Source organism: Chiloscyllium plagiosum, unplaced genomic scaffold, assembly GCF_037043375.1.
Source record: "Chiloscyllium plagiosum isolate Xiang-an unplaced genomic scaffold, Cpla_swu_hap1 HiC_scaffold_2, whole genome shotgun sequence".
In the NCBI taxonomy this organism is placed as follows: domain Eukaryota; kingdom Metazoa; phylum Chordata; class Chondrichthyes; order Orectolobiformes; family Hemiscylliidae; genus Chiloscyllium; species Chiloscyllium plagiosum.
The window spans coordinates 101,233,728-101,255,380 of record NW_028270140.1 but is presented as its reverse complement, the minus strand read 5'-3'; the positions used below and the strand labels follow the sequence as shown (position 1 = coordinate 101,255,380).

General features: G+C 39.3%; 1 long non-coding RNA gene across 2 annotated transcripts in view; it reads left to right on the top strand.

The window, feature by feature from the left end:
* LOC122559732 (uncharacterized) overlaps positions 1 to 21,653 on the top strand; it is a 217,816-nt gene that overhangs the window by 9,430 nt on the left and 186,733 nt on the right. Inside the window, exon 1 of one of the 2 annotated variants that reach the window (XR_015760956.1) lies at positions 8,264 to 8,338. The exons of the other annotated variant lie outside the window; for it this stretch is intronic. This is a non-coding gene — a long non-coding RNA (uncharacterized LOC122559732). Of the gene's footprint in view, positions 1 to 8,263; positions 8,339 to 21,653 lie in introns of those variants that run through there. 2 annotated transcript variants of the gene reach the window in all.

The following is a 21,653-nucleotide window of genomic DNA, read 5'->3' as shown; positions in this document are numbered from 1 at the left end:
GTGTTCCAGGTAGCGAGGTGTGTGTGTGTGTGTGTGTGTGTGTGTGTGTGTGTGTGTGTGTGTGTGTGTGTGTGTGTGTGTGTGTGTGTGTGTGTGTGTGTGTGTGTGTGTGTGTGTGTGTGTGTGTGTGTGTGTGGTGCATTAGTCAGAGGGAATTGGGTCTGGGTGGGTTACTTTTCGGAGGGTTGGTGTGGACCTGTTGGGCTAAAATGGCCTGTTTTCACACTGTAGGTAGGTAAACTAATCTACTGTCATTGGGAAACTATTACAATTGATTATTAAGGATGTAATAACAGGACAGTTGGAAAGTGAAACACAATCCATCAGAATCAGCATGATTTTATGAAAGATAAATTGTTTGATTTGCTAGAGTTCTTTAAAGATCTAACAAGTAAAATGGATGATGGGGATCCTTTAGTATACTGTATCTGGACTTCTAGAAGGCATTTGATAAGGTACCACATGAAAGCTTAATACACAAAGTGTCATTACATGGGTTTAGCGATGTTTTATTGGCTTGAATAAGGGGTTGGCTAATCAACGGAGACCAGACAGACAGAATAAATGGATCTTTTCCTGGCTGGCAAAATATAACTAGAGGTCTGCTGCAGGATTCAGTCCGCGGGCCCCAACTATTTACAACCTGTAATAATGACTTAGAGTCAGCGATAGTAAGCACTTTAGCCAAGTTTGCAGATGATTGCAAATTAGGTGGAAAAGTAAGTTGTGTTGAAGAAAGAAGAAATTTACAAATGGACATGTATAGGTTAGGTGAATGGGCCAAAATTTAGCAAATGTAGTTTAATGTGGATCAGTGTGAGGTTATTTATTCTAGTTAGAAGAATAGAAAGGCAAGGTACTATCTGAGTGGAGACAAACGTCAGCGTATTTTGGTGCAAAAGGATCTGGTGCATGAATTGCAGGAAAATAGCAGGCTGCTACTACAGGTAATAAGGAAAGCCATGGGATTTTGGCATTTATTGCTAAAGAGTAGATAATAATTTAGGGAAGTATTTCTGCAACAGTACAAGGCATTAATGAGACTATACCTGGAGTATTGAGGATCATTTTGGTCCTCTTACTTGAGTAGAGATATAGGTGGAAGCAGTTCAAAAAAACTGAGGTTCACTAGATTGATTCCAGAGATAATTAACCTGACTGTACAGAAGGGAAGAAAGAAGAAAACAGGAACAATACTAATAGGTGATTCATTAGTTAATTTAGCATGGGCAGGGCACAGTGCATTAGTTTAATTATGACACAGCATACATTAGAAAAGGAAACTAGGCAGAAGGAGTTCAGTGATGCTGTGTCTCAAATGAGTAAGGCAAGGCTGAAGGGCCTTTACATTAATGCTAGGAGTGTTATAGGTCAGAGAGAGATGAGTCAAAGGCATAGATTGACATGTTGCTGTCACCACAGAGATGTGGTTGAGCAAAGGGCAGGACTGGCAAACTCAACCTTCCAGTACATACGATCTTCAAGCAAGACAGGAGAAGGTGTAAAAGATGAAGTGGTGTCACACTGCTAACTAAGCAGCCAGTTACTATAGTAAGGAAGAACTATCTTGGAAGGGTCATCAAATGAGGTTTTGTGGGTGGAGCTTAGGAATAAAAGAGGGGCAGTCACACTATTAGGAGAGTATTATAGGCACCAGTCAGCAGGCAGTTGAGGAGTAAATATGTAGTCAAATCACTGAGGCCATGTAAAGTAATAATAGGGTAAATATACAAGGGAATTTCAATAATTCCCTTTATTCATTGGGATAATTATAGTATCAAAGGTTTAGAGGGGGAAGATTTCCTGAAAATATTTGAGGAGAGCTTTTTATTTCAACATGCCGATGATCTTACAAGGGACAGTGCTGTGCTGGACTTAAATTTGGGGAATGAAGCCAGGTAAGTGTTTAGGGTAACAGTAGAGGAACATTTTAGTTATACTGACCACAAAACCACATCTTTCTAGTTTGTTTTGAGAAGAAAAATGTTGATCTGCTAAAAGGGTTTTGGATTGGGAAAGGCAGATTTCATTAAAATAAGGTAGGATTTGTACAAGTTAAGCTAGGAATAGCAATTTGATGGTAACTCTACAGCAGAACAGTCATTCAAAAAGGTACTGGGGAGAGTACAGGCCCAACATGTTCCCTTTAGAGTGAAATGTAGGAACAACAAGCCCAGAGGTATCTCAGTATATTCAGTCCTGTATAAAAAGGGGAAAAAAAATGATATGGAAAACAGTTGGAAATGGATCAATCAACAGACAGTATAAGGGGACCTAAAGAAAACAATTAGGAGACAAAATATGGGGCATTAAAAAACACTGGTGAGCAAAATTAAGGTGAATTTCAAGATACCCTACAAATAAATCAAGGGTAAGAGAATAACCAGGGAAAGAATAGGGCTGATTATGGACTAAGGAAGCATAGAGCCAGAGGACATTGGTAGAATGTTAAATGAATACTTCACATCTGCCTTTACTGAGAAGGAGTTTGTAGGTACAAAATTTAAGAAGATAATACGAGGGGCATGGACATGATGGATAGAAAGTAGCTGTTCTCTTCAGTTGAACAGAGCAAACTTTTAAGGTGAAAACAGAAGGTTTAGAGGGAACTTGAGAATATTTTCAATGCAGAAGATTGGAACGGCGTGGAATGCACTGCCTGGTAAGGTGGTTGAGACAGATAGCCTCACAATATTTAGATTAGATTAGATTAGATTACTTACAGTATGGAAACAGGCCCTTCGGCCCAACAAGTCCACACCGACCCGCCGAAGCGTAACCCACCCATTCCCCTACATTTACCCCTTTACCTAACACTACAGGCAATTTAGCATGGCCAATTCACCTGACGTGCACATCTTTGGACTGTGGGAGGAAACCGGAGCACCCGGAGGAAACCCACGCAGACACGGGGAGAATGTGCAAACTCCACATAGTCAGTTGCCTGAGTCAGGAATTGAACCCAGGTTTCTGGTGCTGTGAGGCAGCAGTGCTAACCACTGTGCCACCGTATTTGGATGAGTACTTGAAGTTTTATAATATTCAAGGATGTGGGCCTAGTGCTGGAAAGTGGGCCTAGTGTAGATTTAGTGTATTTTTGGTGATACAGACTTGAGGGACCAAAGGTTTTCTTTTGTACTGTATGATTCTACCGTCAGTTCTGCTATAATGATAGTTCCATTCTCATGCAATCTCACGTTATAAGAATATCGTGCAATAGCAGTGCCACTTAAACTAATGGGGTCAGAAACACATTATAACCATACGAGCTTTAAAAGTTTCTGCTTTAGAAACAGCACCAATTCATCAATCGCATTACAACAAAATTGTGTTAATGAAACCCGGATCATAGCAGAATGACCTGTGTGCCTTATGAATAGAGATTGAACAGTTTTGATCTATACTCTCTTGAGTTTAGAAGAATGAAAGGAGATCTATTTGATGTTTATAAGATGTTAAAGGGGATTGACAGAGTAGACATAGACAGGATGTTTCCTCTTATAATACAATCTTTAACAAGAGTTTTTAGGATAAGGGGTAGCAGATTTAAAACAAAAGTGAGGATAAATCATGTTTCTTGAAGTGTTGTTAATTTGTGGCAATCACTATCCCAGAGTGTGGTGAATTCTGTGACTTCAGAAAATTTAAGAAGGAAATGATAGATAGTTTTAAATTTGTAATGGTTTGAAAGGTTATGGAGAGTAGGCAGGAAAGTGGAGTTGAGGCATAGAAGAGATCAGCCAGGATCATATTGCAAGATGGACCAGACTTGAGGGGCTGAATTGCCTACTCCTGCCCCTAGATCTTATGTTCTCCTCACAGTTTACAATACTTTAAAGTTTCATAATATCTACGAATTTTGAAATTTTCCCCTGTGTAATAAAATCTTTATTTTTATCAGGAAAAGCAATGGTCCCAATACTGACCCCTGGAAAACTCAATTCAAAACTCCTCCAGTTCCTTGACCATTACTCTTTACTACTTATTACTCAGCCAATTTGTATCCATGTTGTTGCTGTCCCTTCTATTCTATGAGCTCTAACTTTTCTTTGTAAATCTGCCTTTTGAAAGTCTGTGTATGCCTCAAGATTGACCTTACTCTCAATAACCCTTCCAATTACTTCTTCCAAAGCTCCAGCATTTAGTTGTTCCTAATCAACTCACCTTTTTCTTTGTGACTACTGATTCTATCCTGAATAATTGTTTATGAAAGCTTCTCCACCTTTGAAGTTAAGCAGGCCAAACTCTAATTGCTGGGTTTTCCGTACAATGTTCTTTGAAATGGGGCATAATATCAGCAATTCTCCACACCTCTGGAACCTCCCCTGAGTTTTACTCTTTCACATCCTTCAATATTATTTGGTTCTAGTGCCCTGTCAACTTTACTTGTTGATAGGCTATGCAACACTTGAAGGGTTTTGTCTTTGTCACAATGACCTGCTTCGCATATTCCTTCTTGATAAGACCGATACAAATAATTCATTTAGCAGCTCAGTCATGCCTCTTGCTCGACATGTGAATCCCCATTTTGGTTCCTAAGCAGTCCTGCTCCTCATTTGAATAATGGATTCCACAGTTCATTTGAAAAAGAGCAGAATCTTCTAAACTAAGTAATGCAAGTTTCCATCTTGTCTAAAGTAAAATTTACATTTGCATTCTTCTTTTTAAGATATAGATGTCAATGATTTTAATGAGTTCATGAACATAACTATGTGGGTGTAACAGTTGGAAAGAAATAATGTACTAGAATGTCTGCAGCAATTGTGTGGGATAATCAGCCCAATTGAACGTTATTATCCCATTTTTCTTCAATAACACTGTGTGTATGGGCGGCACGGTGGCACAGTGGTTAGCACTGCTGCCTCACAGCGCCAGAGACATGGGTTCAATTCCCATCTCAGGCGACTGACTGTGTGGAGTTTGCACATTCTCCCCCTGTCTGCGTGGGTTTCCTCCGGGTGCTCCGGTTTCCTCCCACAGTCACAAAGATGTGTGGGTCAGGTGGATTGGCCATGCTAAATTGCCCGTAGTGTTAGGTTAAAGGGGTAAATGGAGGGGTATGGGTGGGTTGCGCTTCAGCGGGTCGGTGTGGACTTGTTGGGCCGAAGGGCCTGTTTCCACATTGTAAATAATCTAATCTAATCCAATCTAATCTAATCCAATCTAATCTCCCTGTCAGTTTTGTAAGATCTGGCGTTGTAAAAATAAAGACATTCAAGGGAAAAAACATGGATTGCAAGATTATTTAAATGAATTTAACAAAATTTATTTTTCACTGTGAAGCACATAGAAAACTATCACAGGAAATAGACTTGATGCCTATAATTTGTCTCTTTTTCTGGTTACTTTGGAAAGCAACGTCTTCTCATTGGTGCATTGGATTTCCTAACCACTACATCAATGGAGTTTAGTGTGGTTCGTCACCACAAGGAAATGAGAGCTTATTTCACTGTAATGCTCCCAAAAAGAAAACACATTTTGAAATTAAAACACAGTGAGTCCTATATTGGGCATGATAATAGGTCTGCAGAGCAATTAAATTTGCTTAATTTATTTTAAGGACCTATATTTTATGTATTGTGTCCTTGGCTTTAACCCCACCTTGAAAGGGTACTCTGTGGTCGCATTGCAAAGCAAAAGTTCTGTAATTATAAAACCATCTTATTCACGTATGTTACAAATGCTAATCTTCTTTTCGTATCACCATTGCTCAAACTTTGATATTAAAATACAATCTGCTTTGTCACATGCCCAGAAAGAAAACGTCAATCATAACGTGAAAACAAATTGCATTTGAAAAGCATTTATTTTGAACTAAACATTGCAACGCGTTTCAAATCCAATCAATTATTTTAATTACAGTTTCTCTGAAGGTAAAAAACAGATAGTTTGCATGCAATAGTGAATTGTAGGACCAATTGTGAAGTCTACTAAATAATATGGCATGGTGACTCAGTGGTCAGCACTGCTACCTCATAATGCTAGGGACCTGGTTCAATTCCACCCTTGGATGATTGTCTTTGTCAAGTTTGTACATTCTCTCTCTTTCTCTGCATGAGTTTTCTCCCAATCACAAAAATGTGCAGGTTAGGTGGATTGACCATACTAAATTGTCTGTAAGCAAATTTTTTTGTAATCTGGACATTCATTCAATGGATATTGACAAAGGATTGATTATTGCATTTTATTGATAAGAACTAGAAGAAAAAAATGCATTAATTATCTGTGTGACAGGATTAGCATTTCATAGATTTAGAAACCTGGACTACGATTGCAGAGATTCCATTTGGAAATTTCTCATTCTGTGCTTGCTTTCAAATTTTACAATATGCCAAATTTTATACATAGATAGGCTTCAGATAATAACTATTGCTAATTCTCAGAAGGAGACACACTTTGGACCAGATGTCAGCCTTTAAAAAAACGGTTTTGGGAAAGTAATCATTTCCAATTGCTTTCATGGCAGAAAATGAGCATTCGGCGATCATACAAAATAAACAGGCTTCAATGAGACAATGTGCATTTTGACACCATGCTGACATTCTGAAAGGATCAACCTTTCTGACAGCTCTGACAGGAACAAGGTAACTGTAGAACAAAAAAAAAGTCCAGGAACGTATGCAGAATCGTCAACAGATGGTTCACATTTTGAAATAACACTTTTGACTTTTGAAATAACATACAAAATGGAAATTTCAGAAGGTGAGGATAATGATACCGAATGCTCAGAGTGAATTGTGCTGGTCACAAGTAGCTCCAACCCAATAGTCAATGTTCTAGTCGTGGATCCATTCAATTATACCATGTTGGATAGTAAGTGCTTGTCCACAGTATGTGGAGTGGTTTGGTTAAAACGTTAACTGGATTTTTTAAGCAGTAAGGACCAAAGTAAGGTGAAGGAATGTGAAAGTTCTACTTGTTTCTGGTTTGAGGATAACAACCCATTAAATTCATTGAAAAATGTGTTGATTCTGTGTAAAATAGCGGAGGGAAAACACTTGCTCAGAGCAGGTGAAAGTAAGAGTAAAGTCACCATTATCCAATTTTCTCATAAATATACAACTAGTGGGAGTTTAACCTGAATGTTACCTCTCCTCAAGAAAGGGAAAAGGCTAAGAAGGCAGGATCTTCATGATGACTTCAGCTGGTGTAAGACTGTCAGCATTACTCTGTATCATAAACCAGCCATCCAGACGACTGAGATAACTAATCCCCAGTACAGATATAGTCTCCAGTGAGATACCATTACTGTTGATGTGGAACATGAAAAGACAACTGTGTTAGGGATGTCAGTGGATTTGGTCATTATTGCACAGACGAAACATAACTAATCAAAGTAGTCAGAAATGTTAGTGGCATCAGTGGGTAAGAGTTTAAAGGAAACAAAGATTAATTGTCTTCAAGCTAAATTAGCAATTTGCTTATTCATCTTGTCATAGATTACAAATTCTTCCAAAAGATGTGGGAGTAATGGTAATGAATATATTAAACTTATAGAAAAGATCCATGAAAAATATGAGAGATGTAAAATATAAAGCAAAATAAAACTCTGTCATGAAATTGTAGTAATAGACTTGAAGAAAGAATAAAGGTGAAAATGTTTTCATTTTAGGCTTTGAACATTAAGCCAGTCTACAGTAAAAGTATATTCTGAAGGAAATCCTGTACCAGGGACAATCTTCAAAAGATTTGCCCCTAGAATGTCATGTGGGTAAACATTTTCTTTGAGACAATTTTCATTCCACAAAGGGTATTGCGAAGAAAAGATTAATGATTGATCTCAATAGTAAAAAGGAAATGTTGGTGAGGAAAGATTTCTAAAATAAAGTAGGTCGTTGCAACTTACCAGGTTGTTTTGTAAAATGAAATGCTAGCTCCAAGAACAAGTAGAGGTCTCAAAGATGGATGTCTTTTGTTACGATGAGTTATAAAAACATGCAAAAACAACTTTTGTTTGGATTGCACTGTAATTATTTCAGTGTGATGAATATTTTTTTCTAAATAAAGAAAGTATGGAGTCCATACATGGTTAGCACTGGTAGAAGAATGATCATATTACAATGCAAGATATAGAGGATGGAAAAGTAACTTTTTAAAACTTTTCTCATTTTTTACAAAAAGAGATATTTTTACATCATTCTGAAAATGAAAAGGTGGAAACTGTTAAAATCAAGTGAACTTAGTAAGTGGATGATGGTTGTTAATGTTATGTGTACAAGGTTGTTCATTGATTATTCGTCTGTGCCTACAGAAAGAAGGGAAGGTCTGTTGTGGCCTTGTGGTGATGCCCTTACCTCTGGGCTAGAAGTTATGGATTTGAATCCCATCTGTCACAGAGGTGTGTAATTACATATCCAAGCAAGTTGATTTTTTTATGTAAAAGAAGAGAAATACAATAAGACTGACAACTTAATCAGAATAGTCATGATCTTATACAGTGGCAAAGCAGGTTTAATAGACCAAATGGCTTGCTCCTCCTCCTAATTCATATATTTGCATGTATCTATTCAAAAACTACTCAGAAGTAATAGGATATGTCCAAATTTTTGTAATAACTGATCATTTCAGAAATAAGAGTGGTTTTCATAATTTTAGAAAGTGTCAAACTCAATGTAATAAGGATACTATTGTAAATTTAAGATTAGTAACATTTCTAATGGAAAGAGTTTACTTGAGTAAACTCAATGTGATCCTATATGATAAATGGGGATAAGAAAATCATAATGTCACAAAACTAGGGTCAGTTTGGAGATGCACATGTAAGATTGATGGGATGAGTGCCATCATGGCCAGAGATCCTGATGCAAAACTGGTGAAGTGCAGGATTACATACAAGCTAAACAATGGCAGAGATTTCACAACTAACAAATCAGTTCTATGCTCTCCAATCTAGTTATGAATGGTGGTAATAATTAAATGAGTAACCACAGAAAAGGGTCAACAAACATTTGCTATGGGAATCCAGCATGTCAGTGTAAAAGACAAAATTAAGGCATGTGCAATAATCTTCAGCCAGAAGTACAATGTATGATCCATTTTGGCTAGCTTTTGAGATGCTTGCTATCACAGTTGTCCAACTTTAACCAAATGTTTTCTTTATCCTATCATGGGATGGCAGCGTTACTGATAAGGCTAGTTTTATTGGGCAAATCCTTCATTGCCTTAGAGCCAGTGGTAGTAAGTGGCCGTCTTAGGCTGCTGCAGTCCAGTTGGTGTGCATGTTGCTGTGAGAGAGTTAGAGAACTTCGACCAATTCACAATGAAGGAATAGTAATATTATTGCAAATCGGGATGATGTATAGCTTATTGGGGGAGCTTGCAGCTGTCTTCACATGCATCTGTTGCTCTGGAAAGTGGTGGGTTTGGTAGGTGGTATAGAAGCAACCTTAAAGAGTTGTTACAGGGGAATCTTATATATGTATACACAGTGATAAAGTGCTGCCATTGCACAGCATTGGTGGAGGGAGTGACTGTTCAGGTTGGATGATGGAATGCTGATCAGGTGGACTGACTGGTATTGAACTCTTTGAATGTTATTGTAGCTGCACTCATCCAGACAAACAGAGAACATTCTATCACACTCCTGAACTGTGTCTTGAAGATGGTGAGGAATGTTTAAGGAGCATGGGATGAGATGTAGCCACAGTATTTAGGTTGCTCATCCAATATAGTTTCCAGTCAATGAAAATCCCAGGATATTGATTGTTGGAGATTCAGAGAGGTCATGTTACATATCTAATACATGTCAAGGGGAGATAGTTGAATTCTCTCTTGTTGGAATTGGGCATTGTCAGACTATTCTTTTGCATGAATGGTTAGCACTGTTGCCTCATAGCACCAGGGAGTTGGGCTCGATTCTGTCCTCATGGGTTTCCATCAGGTGTTCCAGTTTTCTCCCACAGTCCAAAGTAGTGCAGAGTAAGTAGATTGACCATGCTAAATTACTGTGTAATGTCAAAGGATGTTCAAGCTGGGGTATTAGTTTTGGTAAATGTGGGATTACTGGGATAAAGTGGGAGGATGGGTCTGGGTGAGGGTCAGTGTAGTCTCACTAGGCTTAATGGTTTCTTTCTACATTGTAGGGATTCTATGATTCAGTGAATATTACTTGTCATTCACCAGCCCAAGCTCAGATGTCTTTTAAAGCTTGCTGCACAAGAGAGAGCCTATTTCAGGATATGATCAGTTGTGGATGGTATTGAACACTGTGCAGTCATCAGCAGATATCCCCTACTCTGTTCTTTTAATGGACAGAGGATTGAGGAAGCAACTGAAAATGACTGGGCCTAGGACACTAAGGTCCTCCTGCAGTGATGCCCTGGAATAGAATTATTGGTCTCCATCCAATAGAACCACCTTTCTTTCATGCTAGATATAACTCCACCCAATGACAAGTTTGCCTTCCTGATTTTCATTGACTTCAGCTTTGCCAGGGCACCTTGTTGCTTGGTCAAATGCTTCCTTGATGTCAAAGACAGGTGCTCTCACCTCCTTCCTTGCACATGATGTGAAGAAATCCACACTATCCTGTCTCACAAACTTAATTGAGTTTTTTGAAGAATAACAAAGAGGACTGATGAGGGCAGAGTGGTTGACATGATCTATATGGACTCCAGTAAGGCATTCAACAAGGTTCCCCAAGGGACACTGGTTAGCAACGTTAGATCTCATGGAATACAGGGAGAACTAGCTATTTGGATACAGAATTGACTCGAAGGTAGACAGAGGGTGGTGGGGTGGAGGGTAGTTTTTCAAACTGGAGGCCTGTGATCAGTGGAGTACCACAAAGATCGGTGCTGGATCCACTACTTTTCGTCATTTATATAAATGATTTGCGTACGAGCATAAGAGGTATAGTTAGTAAGTTTGCAGATGACACCAAAATTGGAGGTTTCGTGGGGAGCGAAGAAAGTTACCTCAGATTACAACAGAATATTGATCAGATGGGCCAATGGGCTGAGGAGTGGCAGATGAAGTTTAATTCAGATAAATGTGAGGTGCTGCATTTTGGGAAAACAAATCTCAGCAGGTCTCATACACTTAATGGTAAGATCCTAGGGAATGTTGCTGTACAAAGGTACCTTGAAGTGTAGGTTCATATTTCCTTGATAGAAGAGTCGCAGGTAGATAGGATAGTGAAGAAGGCATTTGGTATGCTTTCCTTTATTGGTCACAGTATTGAGTACAGGGGTTGGGAGGTCATGTTGCGGCTGTACAGGACATTGGTAATGTCACTTTTGGAATATTGCATGCAATTCTGGTCTCCTTCCTATAAGAAAGATCTTGTGAAACTTGAAAGGGTTCAGAAAAGATTTACAAGGATGTTGCCAGGGTTGGAGGATTTGAGCCATAGGGAGAGGCTGAACAGGCTGGGGCTGTTTTCCCTGGAGCGTCGGAGGCTGAGGGGTGACCATATAGAGGTTTATAAAATCATGAGGGGTATGGATAAGATAAATGAACAAAGTCTTTTTCCTGGGGTGGGGGAGTCAAGAGCTGGAGGGCATAGGTTTAGGGTGAGAGGGGAAAGATATAAAAGAGATCTAAGGGGCAACTTTTTCTCACAGAGGGTGGTACGTGTATGGAATGAGCTGCCAGAGGAAGTGGTGGAGGCTAGTACATTTATAAGATTTAAAAGGCATCTGGATGGCTATATGAAGAGGAAGTGTTTGGAGGGAACGGGCCGGGTGTTGGCAAATGGGACTAGATTGGGTTGAGGTATCTGGTCGGCATGGACGAGTTGGACTGAAGGGTCTGTTTCTGTGCTGTACATCTCTATGACTCTGTGACTCTATGATAGGATATAGGCGTTACTGGCTAAAGCAACATTTACTGCCCATCCCTACTTCACTCGGGGTCAGTTAAGAGTCAACCACATTACTGTGGGCCTGGAGTCACTTATGGACCAGAACAGGTCAGGGTGGCAGTTTCTTTCCCTTAAGGGCATTAGTGAACCCAATGAGTTTTCTCCCCAACAATCCATGATCAGCATTAAACCCTTAATTCCAGAGTTTTATTGAATTCAACCACCTGCCACGGCAGGATTTGAACCCAGGTCCACAGACTATTGCCTAAAGTAATGTTCTCGCAATAATACCACTAGGTCACTGTTTCTGTACACAAGGCCCATGCTGCTCCTTTGCATTCAACACATGAACTGGTATTCTGCACTAAGCTGATGTTGCCATCAAGCTGAAAAGACTTTTTTTAACCTACTATGTAAATCAGTAATGTGGTATGTGTTTCAATTCTGGTGTGATACCATGAATGAAAGCTGAACCAAAGGTCAGCAAGCTACATCAAACATCTTTCATTGTCTGCAGTGGAAGTGGGCTGACCATACTCGAACAGCCAATGCTTGCAAAACCCAAAACATTGTGTCCAATATTAAATGCGATTCTGCTTTCGGACAAAGTTTATTGAATGAGACTGTCCTACGAATTAGACCTGAAACCAACTTCAGATTATCAGTCAGATTTGCAGTGTAATTCATTTGCTAGAAGCTATACTTACTCGCGCTCAGGGCCCTGTTCTTTATAAACAAAAGGTATATGAATATGTTTTGCAAATTTTAAATGAGGAAAAGGCTCTGGAGACAGACATCCCTCTGCATTCCCATGATAATACCATGAAACTGCCTGGCTTGAATTTAATTTAAGATCAAGAGTTAATAGTTCCTGCTCCATCTCCATGCTGACCATAGCTCAACCAATCAGCGCACTTTTCTCATGCTGTTTAAATTGATGTTGTTTTCCTAAATTTAGTTTGCTTGTGTTTCACTGCTGATGAGTGAAAAATGAAAAGTTTTGACCTCAAGTCTCTCTTTAACAGTGTTTAAGAATCATAATTTACATTGTATAAAGAGGCTATTTGATCTGCTGTGCTTCTGCCACATCTTTGAAAGGTTTATTTAATCCATTCTCCCATAGAGAACGCTTTATTTTCTTTTTCAGATATCAGAAACCTTTAGAGTATGAATGTCATTCTTTCTTTTGTGGATTATAGCTTTGGTGTGACATTCATATCCTAAAGGTTTTTGTATTAAAATGATCAGCATGGCATGTCCATTTATTCACTTGGGGATGATGATCTACCTACAACATTGGGATAGGGTGTTGACAATCCTTACAAGAGGCTTCTCATTGACTTCACAGAGAACAAAAGTAATGGATTTTTAACAGCAGCATTCTGAATACTGAGGACCAAGCAGAGGAATCTATGCTATACCATAAGACCATAAGATATAATGCAAATATAGGCCATTCTGTCCATTGAGTTTGCTCTGCTGTTCAATCATGACTGACATGTTCCTCAACTACAGTCCCCTGCCTTCTCCCTATAACTCTTGATCCCCTTATTAGTCGAGAAACTATCTATCTCTATCTTAAAGAGACTCGGTCATTGGCTTCCACAGCTAACCAGAGCAATGATTTCCACAGATTTACCATTTTCTGGAAAAAAAATTCCTCCTCATCTCAGTTCTAAAGGATTGAACCTTCACTCTGAGGCTGTGCCCTTGGTCCTAATCTCTCCGATTAGTGGAAACATCTTCTCCATGTCCAATCCAATCAGGTCTCTCAATATTCTCTAAATGTCAATGATATCATCCCTTATCCTTCTCATCTCCATTGAATAAGGACCCAGAATCCTCAAACACTCCTCACATGACACACTCTTCATTTCTGAGACCATTCCTGTGAATCTCTTCTGGACCCTTTCTGGACACTGAAACATGTTTTCTTACATACGGGGCCCGAATCTTACATAAGGGGTCCAAAACTGCTCATAACATTCCAAATGTCTGAGCAGAGCTTATACAGCTTCAGCAGTACATTCCTGATCTTTTATTGTAGCCCTCTGGAAATGAATACCAACTTTGCATTTGCCTTCCTAATTGCCAACTGAACCTGCATATTAACCTCAGAGAAACGTGAACTATAACTCCTAAGTCCCTTTGTCGTTAAGATTTATGAAGCCTTTCCCATTTAGGAAATAAGCTGTGCCTCTATTCTTCTGAAATAGGTGCATTATCTTACATGTTTACATATTTATTCCATCTGCCATTCTTTGCTCACTCTCCTAGGCTATTGAAGTCCTTTTGCAGCCTCCCCACTTCCTCAACCTACCTGTCCCTCCACCTATCTTTTTTTCATCTACAAACCTGGCAACAATGCTGTCAGTTCACTTGTCAAGAATGGTTAATGTATAACGTGAGTACATTGTAGTCCCAACACTGACACCTGCGGAATTCCACGATCTGCCATACTTAAAAAGACCCCTTTATCCCCACTCTCTGCCTTCTGCCAGCCAGCCAATCTCTATCTGTGCCAGTACCTGGTCCGTCACACCATGGGTTCATGTCTTATTTAGCACCCTCCTGTGTGGCACCTTGTCAAAAACCTTCTGAAAATCCAAACAGATCACATCCACTGGCTCTCTTCATTGATATCTCATACTGATGTCTCAATATCCTACCAATAGTGGTGTGGACCCTGACATTCTGCTTCTTATGCCTATGAGGAGAGGATCCAGACCCTGACTGCACTGACCATTTGACTGACCATGACCAAGACTCCACACTGGTATCAGTGGTTTTTATATATTTACCATGCAAGGTCCCCTGACCAAAAGCTATCTCCCTTGACGTGACCAAGGACTGCTTGCAACAAGGAAAAGCATCCTGGCTTTATGTCTGTGCAATGCTCAAAATGTGAGAGTACTATGAACACAAGCAAAGAGCTGAGTGCCTGTCACTGAGTACAAAGTTTTCAGGCTGCAGCCCTCCAGTAATAGTTGCTGTTGTGCTCTGAAGTGCAGTATTGAAATGCAGGTGTGTACTAAGGCTACTTAGAGGCTGGTGTGTGTCAGATACCAATGTCCATGGATATGGGGTGAAGGTAATTTGTGGCCATGGAGCATGATCTGAGATGTATCTGAATGGACAGCAAGTGGCAACTCAAAGTTGCCAGGTCCTTACTCTGATTTCAATGTTCAGTATTGTCAACACCTAGGTTGGTCAGGGCAGGTGGCAGATTAAGAAGCTGCATATTAATGAGAAGAGATGTCCATTTAATAAGATCATTAAACAAGCCATAATTCCCCTTAATAAGAAACTTATTGTCCCAACTTAGAACTCACTTTGACGTCTGAACTTAGTTATAAGATACAGTGAGTTATTCCCAAAGTCAAGAAAGGCCTCACTGGACTTTCTGCATGACTTTGCCATATCCCTCACCACAGAGGACATTGTACAGGCTCCTATAAGATTCTGCCCAAATTTTCTGTAAATGAGTTGGCAGGTAGACTGAATGCTTCCCAGCAAAGGTGATCATGTACACAAATTGTTATTTGCTGCAAAAAGAATCCTGAGTGGAACCTGCAAACACAAATTGACAGCCTATGTGCTATTCACACTCCCTCCAGTGGGACCAGCTGCTGAGTGACCTATCAGCAGTTTAGATTAGATTCCCTATAGTATGGAAACAGGCCCTTCAGCCCAACAAGTCCTCACTGACCGTCCAAAGAGTAACCCACCCAGACCCATTCCCATTCCCCTACCTTTTATTTATCCCTGACTAATGCATCTAACACTATGGGCAATTTAGCATGGCCAATTCACCTAACCTACACATCTTTGGATTTGGAAGGAAACCCATGCAGACACGGGGAGAATATGCAAACTCCACACACACACAGTCAACCAATGCGGGAATTGAACCTGCACCCCTGGTGCTGTCAGGCAGCAGTGCTAACCACTGAGCCACTGTGGCTCCCTAAGTCATAAATAAACATTAAAAGCTGCTCAAATTCAACCATTTCTATGTTTATCCTTCTGAATTCTGAAAATACTTTAGGCTGAAGTAACAATTGGTGCATGCAGTGCACAAGTAGCATTAAAATGATGCTAAAACTAAAAATTATTTGGGCCTCCTGATGCAGGTGGCAATGTTGGTCTGCCAACTCCACACCTGTTTTAGTTGTAAATGAAGATCAGGCCCTTTTGTATCCTCTGACCTGGAAGATCTGACAATTTAAGATAAATTTTCAGATACCTTAACGTTATACAATGGCTTTAGCAAGTGGCAATAATTCAAAAATACATTAAGTACGTTTCAGTAGATATCTCCGAATGCAACATTGCAATGATAAAGTGTAGCATTCTCTATAGTTGAAAATAATGAAATGATTGTTTAATTGAATTGAACATTGGTTTTATACTATTATCTAAAGACCAATGTTCATAAATTTTATCAATTTGATCCATCAAAGCACTTAGTTTGTAATTATCAGGATTACTCATACTACAATTTTCTGTTTTATATGGCTGTACCACGAGACCTTGACTGATTACATTCATTTCAGCAACTAACATAAGTGACATGAAATATATAACACCTTAATGTAACAAATAGTTTCATGGTAAGAAGTTAAGGGAGGAGAAAGAACATAGAACATAGAACATAGAACATAGATCAGTACAGCACAGAACAGGCGCTTCAGCCCACGATGTTGTGCTGACCACTGATCCTCATGTATGCACCCTCAAATTTCTGTGACCCTATGCATATCCAGCAGTCTCTTAAATGTCCCCAATGACCTTGCTTCCACAACTGCTGCTAGCAACACATTCCATGCTCTCACAACTCTCTGTGTAAAGAACCCGCCTCTGACATCCCCTCTATACTTTCCTCCAACCAGCTTAAAACTATGACCCCTTGTGTTAGCCATTTCTGCCCTGGGAAATAGTCTCTGGCTATCGACTCTATCTATGCCTCTCATTATCTTCTATACCTCAATTAGGTCCCCTCTCCTCCTCCTTTTCTCCAATGAAAAAAGTCTGAGCTCAGTCAACCTCTCTTCATAAGATAAGCCCTCCAGTACAGGCAGCATCCTGGTAAACCTCCTTTGAACCCTCTCCAAAGCATCCACATCTTTCCTATAATAGGGCGACCAGAACTGGACGCAGTAATCCAAGTGCAGTCTAATCAAAGTTTTATAGAGCTGCAGCAAGATCTCACGACCCTTAAACTCAATCCCCCTGTTAATGAAAGCCAAAACACCATATGCTTTCTTAACAGCCCTGTCCACTTGGGTGGCTATTTTAAGGGATCTATGTACCTGCACACCCAGATCCCTCTGTTCCTCCACACTGCCAAGAATCCTATCCTTAATCCTGTACTCAGCTTTCAAATTCGACCTTCCAAAATGCATCACCTCGCACTTATCCAGGTTGAACTCCATCTGCCACCTCTCATCCCATCTCTGCATCCTGTCAATGTCCCACTGCAGCCTACAACAGCCCTCTATACTGTCAATGACACCTCCAACCTTTGTGTCATCTGCAAACTTGTTGACCCATTCTTCAATCCCCTCATCCAAGTTATTAATAAAAATTACAAACAGTAGAGGCTCAAGGACAGAGCCCTGTGGAACATCACTCACCACTGACTTCCAGGCAGAATATTTTCCTTCTACTACCACTCGCTGTCTTCTGTTGGCCAGCCAATTCTGTATCCAGACAGCTAAGTTCCCCTGTATCCCATTCCTCCTGATCTTCTGAATGAGCCTACCATGGGGAACCTTATCAAATGCCTTGCTGAAGTCCATATAAACCACATCCACAGCTTGGCCCTCATCAACTTTTCTAGTCACATCCTCAAAGAACTCGATAAGGTTTGTGAGGCATGATCTGCCCCTCACAAAGCCGTGTTGACTGCATTTAATCAAGCCATGCTCTTCCAGATGGTCAAAAATCCTATTCCTCAGAATCCTTTCTAACACCTTGCAGACGACAGACGTGAGACTTACTGGTCTGTAATTGCCAGGGATTTCCCTATTTCCTTTCTTGAAGAGAGGAATTACATTTGCCTTTCTCCAGTCCTCAGGTACGACTCCAGTGGAGAGCGAGGATGCAAAGATCTCCGCAAGTGACGAAGCAATTGCATTTCTCATTTCCCAAAGCAGCCGAGGACAAATCTGGTCCAGGCCTGGCGACTTGTCAATGTTAATGTTTGACAAAATTTTCAGCACATTAGCTTCAAATAACTAATTTTTGAGGACTGCAGGTGTTGAAGTCAGAGTTGATTGATGTGAAATTAGAAGAGTGCAGCAGGTCAAACAGTATGGAGCAGGAAAGTCAGTGTTTCAGGCCAAAATGTTGACTTTCCAGCTTCTCAGTTGCTGTCTGACCTGCTGTGCTCTTCCAGCTTCACATCTAAGTTTTGAGGCTATTTTATCCATTTCAGGAAATGGTCCTAAGCACTGAGTGAATGACTGGAGTATTTGGGAAATGTGGAGATACCAGTATTCACTGACTTCAAAGTACATAAGATAGCATCTTGGCTGACTAAAGGCTATTCAGTTGACTGTTCATCATGAATTTAAGAATCTTTCTAATTCTGCAAAAATTCTTTCTTACCATTGACTGCTAATCAGAATTCTGTTCTCACATCCAATGGAGAAGTTGGTGTATGTGCCTAAGTGTCTGCTTCTTTTCATAGCAACAACATGTGGAATTGTTTCCCTTCAGAAGCCTTCACTTTTGTAGGATCAGACTTTCAAGGAACACTTGACAAAGGGGAAGGTATGGCACCCTAAGAAAAAAATCACCCGGGTCCCAACAGACTCACAATATTTTGCAACAACTTGGCACATTTTAGTCCTCAGCCCCTTAAAGGCACACTTAAGAAATGCTGAATGGAAGAAAAAATTTGCATGTTTATAATGGGTGTGGACAATGACAGAAACAAATAGTCAATTTTCTAATATATAACCTAAATCAGTGAAATGTTTGATGAAAGGAATATTTCATGTTTTATTTTCATATATGAGACTGAGAAACAGGCAAGATACTGATTCAAAAGCTCTGCTCTAATTTTCTTTATATTACATAAAATGGGATTCTCTTTATATTACATAAAATGAGACTGAGAAACAGGCAAGATACTGATTCAAAAGCTCTGCTCTAATTTTCTTTATATTACATAAAATGGGATTCTCTTTGGAAAGCCCCTGGGAAACTCCTCACACTTGATTGTAGCACAGTAACTGGTTTGACTTCAGATGATTTCCAATTGTAATGTAGAATGTAGTAGAAGGCTTTCTGAGTAGATCACTGATTTGTTTCTCCAATACCCATGGTGACAAGTCCTAGCCAAAGCTTCCATAAGCAAACTCAATTATACAATGTAATTTTAACAAAACAATCAATCTTGATGATGGGGCCTGACAAACTGAATCTTTGAAACAGTCATGCACATTCCAAAGGGTCGATATTCAGATGGAGTTCGTGGTCTTTGGAAAATGTGATACCATCCTATTGGAACTCAGTCACTTGATTGGAATGGTGGGCATAGTTTCAGTGAGTGCAGAAATTGATTGTAAGTTCCTCTGGTTGCAAAGATATAATTGCTAATGTACTCTCTTCCTTAACATTTGAAGTTTAGAATCTCTGAGTTTCTGTCATATGCAGTCACTGAACTTTCTCATCATGTTTATGTCAGGCATCTTGTTTTCTCTTCTTGAATTCATGATATAAATCACACCATATCTAACATAGCATATCAAAAATAGAACAGCAGAGCACAGGAACAGCCCCTCCAACTCACCATGATGCCATTCTAAAGTAATCCTGTCTGCCTGCATATGGTCCATATCCCTTTTTTTTTCTGCCTGTTTGTGAGTTCAGAGTGTTTGTTCAAAATGCCTCTTCAATGTTGCCAAGGTATCTGCCTCAAACCTCTCATCAGGCAGCGCAATCAAGCCACCTCCTGTATAAAAAAAACCTGCCTGGCACAAATCCTTTAAATTCTCCTCCTCTCATCTTAAACCTATTCCCCCTCATATTTGACACTTCTACTCTGGGACTAAGACTCTGACTATCCACCCTACACATAACTCTCATAATTTTATATACTCTAGTGATGCTCTAGTGAAAACAACCAAAGTTTGTCCAATCTCTCTTTATAGCTAATACATTTCAATCCAGGCAACATTCTGGTAAACCTCTTTTGCACCCTATCTAAAGCCTCCACATCCTTCCTATTGTGTGGCAACCAGAACTGTTTACATACTCCACATTTGGGCTAACTAAAGTTTTAAACATCTGCAATATGACTTGCCAACTAATACATTCCTAAGATTATTTATATGATTAGCCTTCAAGCCAAAGTACATTAGGTTGTAGCATACTCTTCAAAAATAATTCCTTCCTATAAATCATATAAATTTAAAATCAAACCAAAATATTCAACAAGCTAGGTAGTTTATTACATTAAAACTGACTTTTTTCCATGTCATTTATTATCAAGCTTTTTTATGCACTCCTCTATTATGCAAAATCTTAAACTGGATGCCAAATATGTTACTATTTACTTATATTGTTCTTATTTTATGCTTTTAATCCATGCAACAATTACAGAGGAATATTGCAAATTTATATGTAAGGAGAGCAGATAATTTGTCTCTAACTGTTATATTTTCAAACAGGAGGGCTAAGTATGGTCCTCTGTACTCATCTTATTTTAGTCTGTTTAATCACAGGAGAACCACATCCCACTTTCTTTATTCTAATTTGGTTAAGAGATCCTCTGCCAATAAAAGTCAGGTTAAGTTGAACTCACTTCAGGTTAGAGTAAGCAGTTAAGTTATAAGAAAATGCTTTATCCAGCCTAGGTCACAGAGACATTGGATTTTCTTCAACAAAATGAAGTTTGCTTCATTTTGTGCTTAGGTTTTGCCCAGTAAAAGGAAATTATTACATATCACAGTTTGTTTTTTAAATTTCTGAATACAATGCAAATAGAAGTGGGAATGTAATGGATAAATTGTGCAGACTATTACAGTATTTGGCAAAAAAAATGTGACTAAGCAATCACATCCATATGCAGTTAAACACTTACCTCTGTATGTCAACTGAAAGGATTTGACTTGTGTGAGAAACTCTAAGCAAACATAATAATGACTTAGCCACATCCCTATTATGGTCAGAGGAAGTAGAAGTGCCATATTCTGACTTCATTCCGTATAGCAAAGATCTTCTGTACTGGACCAAAAAAATCGAGAGTCCCCCCCAGATATAAAAGAAATAAGATCCAATATATGAATGTTTTCTCTCATGAAAAATATTATGACTGAAATTCCTTGTTTGAGATTCAGTGATGATCAGAGTTCCTACATTTATATAGCAAAGTTGTGATTTAAAATTAAGTAACAAAAAAACTAAGCCCTTTAGTTAGACATCAATTTTGTATACCTTGGTTAGTAAGGTCAATTGTCCATACCTTCTTTTTACTTAGCTGAGTAATTTTTCTATGGAAGAGTTCAAATCGATTTTATTTTTAACCTAGAAGAATAAGTGGGGAGAAAAAGTGGTGCACAATCATATGAATTGTATTGAAGAATAAAACTTGTTGTATAGTTTTCAATACCCACCCACCAACTCAAAGTCTCATTATTCCTTTATATTGCAAGTGTGTGATATAAAGCACAAAAACAGGCCAATTACTCCAACCAGTCCATTCCATGTTTATGCTCAATTTGAGCCTGCACCCATTTCTTTCCTTAACTCAATCTATGGTTGCAAGCAACTATCCCCTTCTGCATGGAATGGCTGTCCAGTTTCCCCATTTATTTCAACTCTCGCTGCGGTAGCAACC